The sequence below is a fragment of the Lepisma saccharinum genome, chromosome 18 (assembly GCF_977018435.1).
Source record: "Lepisma saccharinum chromosome 18, izLepSacc3.1, whole genome shotgun sequence".
Lineage (NCBI taxonomy): Eukaryota > Metazoa > Arthropoda > Insecta > Zygentoma > Lepismatidae > Lepisma > Lepisma saccharinum.
Window position 1 is genome coordinate 27,488,797 of NC_139246.1, and position 7,324 is coordinate 27,496,120.

Consider the following 7,324-nt stretch of genomic DNA (forward strand, 5'->3'; position numbering starts at 1 on the left):
AAACAATTAATGCACAGTGAAAACCCTTCCGTTCCCAACACATCTAATGTTTCGACTTCCAATATGATAAAATGCTCACTCATTTATCTCCAGTGGCGTGATGGGGGCCATTTCCCTCCATTGGCCCAGTATTTCTAAAAAAAATGAACGTCAAAGGCAGAGAAATATGGCAAAATGAAGACTGACTACCGAGAAAAAGTATAAGCAACACTCCCCCCCCATCCCTTCGAAAATCCTGGGTATGCCAGTAGAGCAACCGCATAACATGCCAGAGACCCTGGTTCGGGTCCTGGCAGAGCCTGAAAATTCCGCTAAAATATCTACATATCCAACATCTTCCTGCTTTCTCTTCTCGACATTCATATAATTTTTGGCTGTCCCATTGTAGTGGTTAAGTTTTTGAGTGTGGATCGAACCCAGTTGGCTTAAATAAAAGTCATTTTTATCCCATGAAAGTCTCTGACTGCAAACACGAAATTTGGCCCGGGCAGAAATAAAATTACAGTTGATCTGTGCAACTTATTTATGTCTTAATAAACCGCCCCAATATCCGGTACTCCTGAAATATTCACTTTAGACCTTCGATCTCTTCGTCTCATGCGGCGAACTAGCACTAGACTGAGACTCCTAGAGTTCCGCAGACGTCAATATCTTCAACTTTGGACACGAACTAGAAGTAGACTTCGGTAGTTTACGGGAAATTGTCTCACTAGTCCTCTTCATTTTCGAATTACTAACAGATTCTGTTGTACTGATCAACCGCGAAATTGAAGCCGGGTATTTACGTCTTCATTATATTCTAGAATGTTCCGCAGGTGAAACGTTTCGTTAATATTACCAGTGGTTCGACTCCACCTCTTATTTAAGAACGTTTCCTTTCCCGCTTTCCAAAGAATAAATAATACGAAGAATCGTCCTACTCGTGGCACGCTTTGTTGTGCAGCTTCCAAATGATGACAAATCTTTACACAATGATCACGCTCGCTGCGACAACAACAATGAAAACGCAAGAAAAGTTTACGTGCAATATTGTCAATAAAAGGGTTATAGAACATTCTCCGTCTTGCCTCGATAATTACTCTCCTTAAATTATCGTCACATTATTCAAGAAGCCAAAAAACTAATTTATCCAGTGTAAACTGATAAGATTTCCTGCGGGGGCTCGGCCCTCTGATCTCCAACTTGGATACGTGCTATGATCAATAATATGGTTATGGAACATTCTCTACCTTGCCCCGATAATTATTTCTCTCCTTAAATTATCATCGCATCTTTCAACAAACCAAAAACCTAATTTTATGTAGTGTAAACTGAAAGATTTCCCTTGGAAGGGGCTCGACCCCCCCCCCTGATCCCCATCTTGGATACATGCTATTATCAATAACAGGGTTATAGAACATTTTCTGTCTTTCCTAGATAATTATTACTCTCCTTAAATTATCGTCACATTATTCAAGAAGCCAAAAACCTACTTTATCTAGTGTAAACTGAAACATTTCCTGAGGGATCGACTCCCCTTATCCCCACATTGGACACGTGGTATTATCAATGACAGGTTTGTAGAAAAATTTACCTTGCCTAGATAATTATTTCTCTCCTTAAATTTTCGTCACATTATTTTATCTCACACACACAAGAAACTAAAAAGCCTCATTTTATCTAGTGTAAACCGAAAACTTTCAGTGGGGCTCTAGCCCCCTGAGCCGCCCTTGGATACGTGCCTGAGTCAACGCAGCATTTGCTTCAAACTTATTCACAAAATTTTTCAATTATTTCAATTACTGTCCTCACTTGGTCAGTTTCGTGTTTGAATTAACTACACTTATTATTGTATTTTCTTCTCTGCGTTCTGAATATTAAAATAAATACTGAACATAAAACTACGAATTTTATATTAATATTAAACTACACTCATTATTGCATTTTCTTCTCTGCGTTCTAAATATTAAAACAAATACTTAATATAAAACAACGGATTTTATATTAATATTACAACTATTACTACCCTCCACTGATGATATATTGCTTATTTCTGTAAGAAGAACATATAACTAAAATCTCATGATTATCAATTTCCCTGATTTACTACTTTCTCTTAATTCACTAACTCACCTTTAACCAATATGGCGTCATCTCACATCGAGTATCCTAATCGACCTACCTGTATGTATGTACCTTGGTTATATTTACGCGGAGATCTGGCAACATGGCCCTCGGTTGCCATGGCAAACGGTGCTGCCATCTGTTATCGAAAAATTACCACAAAATTGCCTTTAGTACGGCCTTAACGACTTATACTAATGATTGACCGTTGTTATGCAAGGTCCTTGACAATGATGAGAAATCGTTCATATCTCCTTGAGATTGGCGGTTGAATTGTTCTGAAGCTAGTCATACGAAATTCTCATATTTACTCTGGCGTCAAGTACAAGGACCAAATTGTATTTAAAAGTTCAAAACATTAGATACAGTCACAATTTGATTTGGAACTTCAAAGCATCGAAACACCATTATGTTTTCTAAGGTAAGCACTTAGTGAGTTTTAAAACTGTCACTGTCTCTATTATCATATCGGTAGATATTGTTTTCAATTGTAACAAATACATGCTAACTTTGTTGTTTCGTGTTTCTGATAATGTTTTCAAACATTTGAAATCTTCTTCATAATCACTTTTTAAACCCATTTAATGCTAACATTTTAATCAAGATGTACAATTTACAGTGCAAATATTTCAATGAGCATTCTTTCATTTCATAAAAGCTGTGATCAGTTGTTAATTTGTAATTTTAATTGTTGTTTTTATTAGTTTTTAATAATACACTGTGTAATTGTTATTTTTTTGTTAATTGAAATGTTAATAATACACTGTGTAATTTTCAGTTATATTCAAAGTTTTTCTTCCTTAAAAAAATATGCAAGGCGTGTGAGGAAAATAAAGATACAACGGATATATAACTGGGGAAAATATATAAGCCATAGATTGATAACACTGACAGTAACCTTGATCCTTACTGTTTCCAGATCCAGTAGCGTTCATTCGCAGTACTGCGCGAGTCTTGTGTGAGTTTCACATGCTGGAAATGGCTTTGGCCAGAATCCCGCCAAATGTGAAGTGCAGGTTGTAATACGGTTTCTCCAGGCAAAATGCGAATGTCCAACGGACATTCATCGTCAACAAAGGCACGATACCCCTTCCTCACATTTTGAAAATTCATAATGTTTCCATAAACTACCGCAAAATAACGATTAATGTCCGCTGGACATTCTCCTTTTGCCTGGAGAAACCGTATCACAGCCCGCACTTCGCCTTTGGCGGAATTCTTTATCGCTGCAGCCATTTTCAGCACGTAAAACTCACACACGACTCGCGCAGTACTGCGAATGAACGCCACTGGAAAGAGTACGGATCAAGGTTACTGTCAGTGTTAACCAAGAAAACGTCTAAGAAGAAAAAATAACTTGAAGAACAATGATTACTTCTATAACACACGGACTAAGTAATTGAAATTGTTTCATTGTTATTTCCAGGTCATTGTATTCCTCGCACTGCTTGTCTGCGTAGCAGTTGCTATTCCTATGCCAATGCCATATCCTCAGGGAGCTCAAGTGCCTCTTCAAGATAAAGGAGAAAATATGAAAACGGCCAATTTCATGTGGGGTGAGTTCTTACGTGTCAATACTAATTTCTGTTATTTAGTTCATTTTTTTCGTCTTACCAATATGTAGTTTAAAACACGGTATAGTAACTCTTACAGCAAAAATATTTCATTATTAAGAAGAAATGTCCTAATTACAGTAAACAGAAGAATATTTGCAAATTTTGTAAGAATATAGTTGTAATAACCATCTAAGAAAATGTATTGTTCCATTTGTGTCATTGTGAGAACGTTTTTCTATACTTACGTTTAATTTTACTGCCATGTTATGATATGCAAACGATTGAAATATGTCATAAAATTCTCCTTCTTCTGAGCCGGATTGTGCCGCTTTTACTTTCGTTTGTACTATCGTATTAATACATAAGATTGTATTTTATTTAAACCGTCTCTGGAAGCTTCATATTGACCAGGGAATTCACTTGTTTTCACCAGTCGTCTACCCTCTGTGGTATTTCAATATTGCACAGTTAAGCGTTAAACAAAACTTCCTGATGTGTTGAGGAAACAGGAGTTTGATCAGGAAAATAGGTGGTCAGCTGTTTGCAATAAACAGGTAGAATACTCACGATTCGGCATGGAGGAAGAGTTCCATGGCTTGGGTTTTTAGAGGGTAGTCAGGCTGGGAGAGGACTGACTTTTGATTTGGATTTGAGAGAGAGAGGAGGCTGAGAGAGGACTTGAGAGGAGAGGTCATAGTGTCGCTGGTCAACAAGCAACGAAGTCCAAAGAGAGTTTAGATAAATTGTATTCTACGTCATTTTAAATTCATCATTATCATTCTTCAGATAGGCAGGTATTTATCCAACCAACATGCATGATTCAGGTTTGAAGGTTCATAAAACCGAATGAGTGACCCTTTATCTTTTCTACTTGCTTAGAGATTCTAAGCAAATAGAATCTTAATGACAAGTGCTCTCATCATTTATGAGGATGAATGATGAATAAGCTACATCACCCATTGATTTATTGTGGGAGTGGTAGGTTTCGATCCCATCATTAAGTAGAATGATGGGATCGAACTCCTGTTTTCTCAACACATCAGGATGTTTTGCTTAACGCTTAACTGTGCAATATTGAAACACCACAGAGGGTAGACGACTGGTGAGAAAACAAGTAAATGCCCTGGTCAATATGAAACTTCCAGAGAAGGTTTAAATAAAATGAAATCTTATGGATTAATACGCTATTACGGTTCTCGAGTAATCGTAAATTGAAATTGAGGGACCAACTTCACGCGCCCCCCCCCCCCACATATTTGTACAGTCACAAAAATAACGACACTGGAATATTTGAGATTTGTGCCGTCTTGTGACACTTTTTTTTCGTTTGTACCGTAACGGTTTTCGAGAAAATCAAATTCAAATTTGGGGGGCTGCCCCCCACAGAATGCTGGATGACAAAAAACATATGAAATATATGAAATATATAGTACTTCGTTTGTGCCGGTTTGTGCCGTTCAAATTTTCGTTTGTGCCATTTCGGTTTTACAGTAATTAATATTCAATAAAGGAGGGTTTGAAGATACTAAAAGTTTCTGGAAAACCATTACGGTACAAACGAAAAAAAAATGTGTCACAAAACGGCACAAACATAAAATATTCCAGTTTCGTTATTTTTGTGACGGTACAAATCTGTGTGTGTGTGGGGGGGGGGGGGGGCTGCGTCAAGTTGGCCCCCACAATTTCAATTTACGATTACTCGAGAACCGTAATAGTACAAACGAAAGTAAAACGGCACAATCCGGCAAAAATCTTATGACATATTTCAATCGTTTGTGCCATGTGGTGAAAGGGGGGGCAACTTGACAGGGCAGAGCTATATTTTACACACAAAATAATTAAAATGCTAAAATGCTATAGAAATAGGGATACGAAATTGAATAAAAACTCATCAAGTTAATAGGTTTCATTAATGTAATACTGCCATCTACTAATTCTCCATATTTATCAGATTTGAATTATGTAACTTATTTAAGTTATAATCGGAACCATGATGATTAAGTAGGTATGACGTCTGATTGCCTTTTAGGCGACCTGGGTTCAAGTCTCGGGGTAGTTAATCTCAGGTGGGGAAATTTTAAGAACATATGGCAGCCCTGGGGTTCTCCCAGCCTCCCATAAAGAAGTGCTGATCACATCACCTATACAATAAGATTTTGAATGAGCTTATACTTCCACACCTTTCTATGAGTCTTCAAGGTTTGTTACAATGTACAGAGGAAAACTATACATTTTTTACTTTGGGAATAATAGATAAACATTTGTAATACGTTTTGTTGGAGATATAAAAATTCTACAACTACAATTCTCATAGCACATAATTGCATAAGTTTGCCACTTTCAGGATCCGAACCACCACTTGTGCCTCCACCGGGGATCGAACCCGGGACACTTTGATTACAAGGTAATGACGCTACCGCTGCACCATGGGGGAGGCCCTCATTGAATCTGAATAACATTATGAGTTCGTAATATTACAGTGAATTATAAATAATGAACACAGACATATTTGAAAATGTTGGTTTTTACAAATTTTTAATAGGATATTCTTTTTCCAGGATTTCCTCCATTCTTCTGGGGATAAAAATAATAACAAATAATTGTGGCTGGAAATATGAGTTGACATGAGACCCCGTCCAAGAAGAACGTTACAGATAAAAATATATTATGCTAAGTGGATTTTGGGCGTCACATTTGGCCAATTGAGATATCTCAATGTAACTTCCATATATTGTACTGTACTATGTATAATGCACCAAACAAAATTAAAAATATGTTCACAATAATAAATACTTTAATTATTTAGCGTTTTTAATATTATTATATTAAATCTACTGCTGGATAAGTAGTAGAAAATGAAAACGACATGTCTACAATTTTAAGTCGGTTACCTGTCACACAGTAACTATTTGACAAGTATGAATTTACATAGTTGTCTATGCCTACGTATAGGCTATAAGTGAGAAAAAGTTATAGGCCAGACTTGCCTTAATACATGTGAAGTGTGTATATTTGTGTGTGTCTCTGTGTGTGTGTGTGTGTATGTGTCCGTGTGTGTATATTATATTCACATTCGAGTACAAATACGTAAATATATTATTTGAGACATAGGTGGGCAGGCCATGTGGCTCGAATGGGAGAGGAAAGAGGAGTTTACAGGATTCTTGTTCGGAAACCTAATGGTAAGAGACCAGTAGGAAGGTCAAGACGAAGATGGGGAGATAACGTTGAGATGGAAATCGGTAGGAATGGAAAAGAGTATATAGATCTTGTTCAGGATAGGGACAGATGGAAGGCCTGTGTTGCTGCAGCCATGAACCTTCGGGTTTAAGAAGGATAGTTAGTTTGATAGCTATATTACGATTACACGCTATGTAATGTAAAATCTGATAGTTTTTTGACCACCATGATCAAAAGCAGAATTGTGAGATGTGAAAATATTGAGATTCGCGCACATTTAATTAAAAAAATAAAACTCAACACATGCCTGAAAGAGAATAAGCAATTTCTTCTGACCATTTACTGTAATTGTAAAAGTATGTGTTGTACTTTTGCCGTATTCTCTGTGAGATAAGACTGTACAGTCATGGACACTTCTGGGCTGTAACGAATCACATTGAAAGTTAATAGGATTCTTCAACCCAGAAATGTCCGAGACTGTAATA

General features: G+C 36.9%; 1 long non-coding RNA gene across 1 annotated transcript; it reads left to right on the forward strand.

Moving 5' to 3' along the window:
* The first annotated feature begins 2,488 nt into the window (after positions 1 to 2,488).
* On the forward strand, positions 2,489 to 6,297 carry LOC146002616 (uncharacterized). The gene is made up of 3 exons (XR_014443732.1): positions 2,489 to 2,524; positions 3,530 to 3,659; positions 6,218 to 6,297. It is a non-coding gene; the product is annotated as an uncharacterized LOC146002616 (long non-coding RNA).
* The last annotated feature ends 1,027 nt before the right edge of the window (positions 6,298 to 7,324 follow it).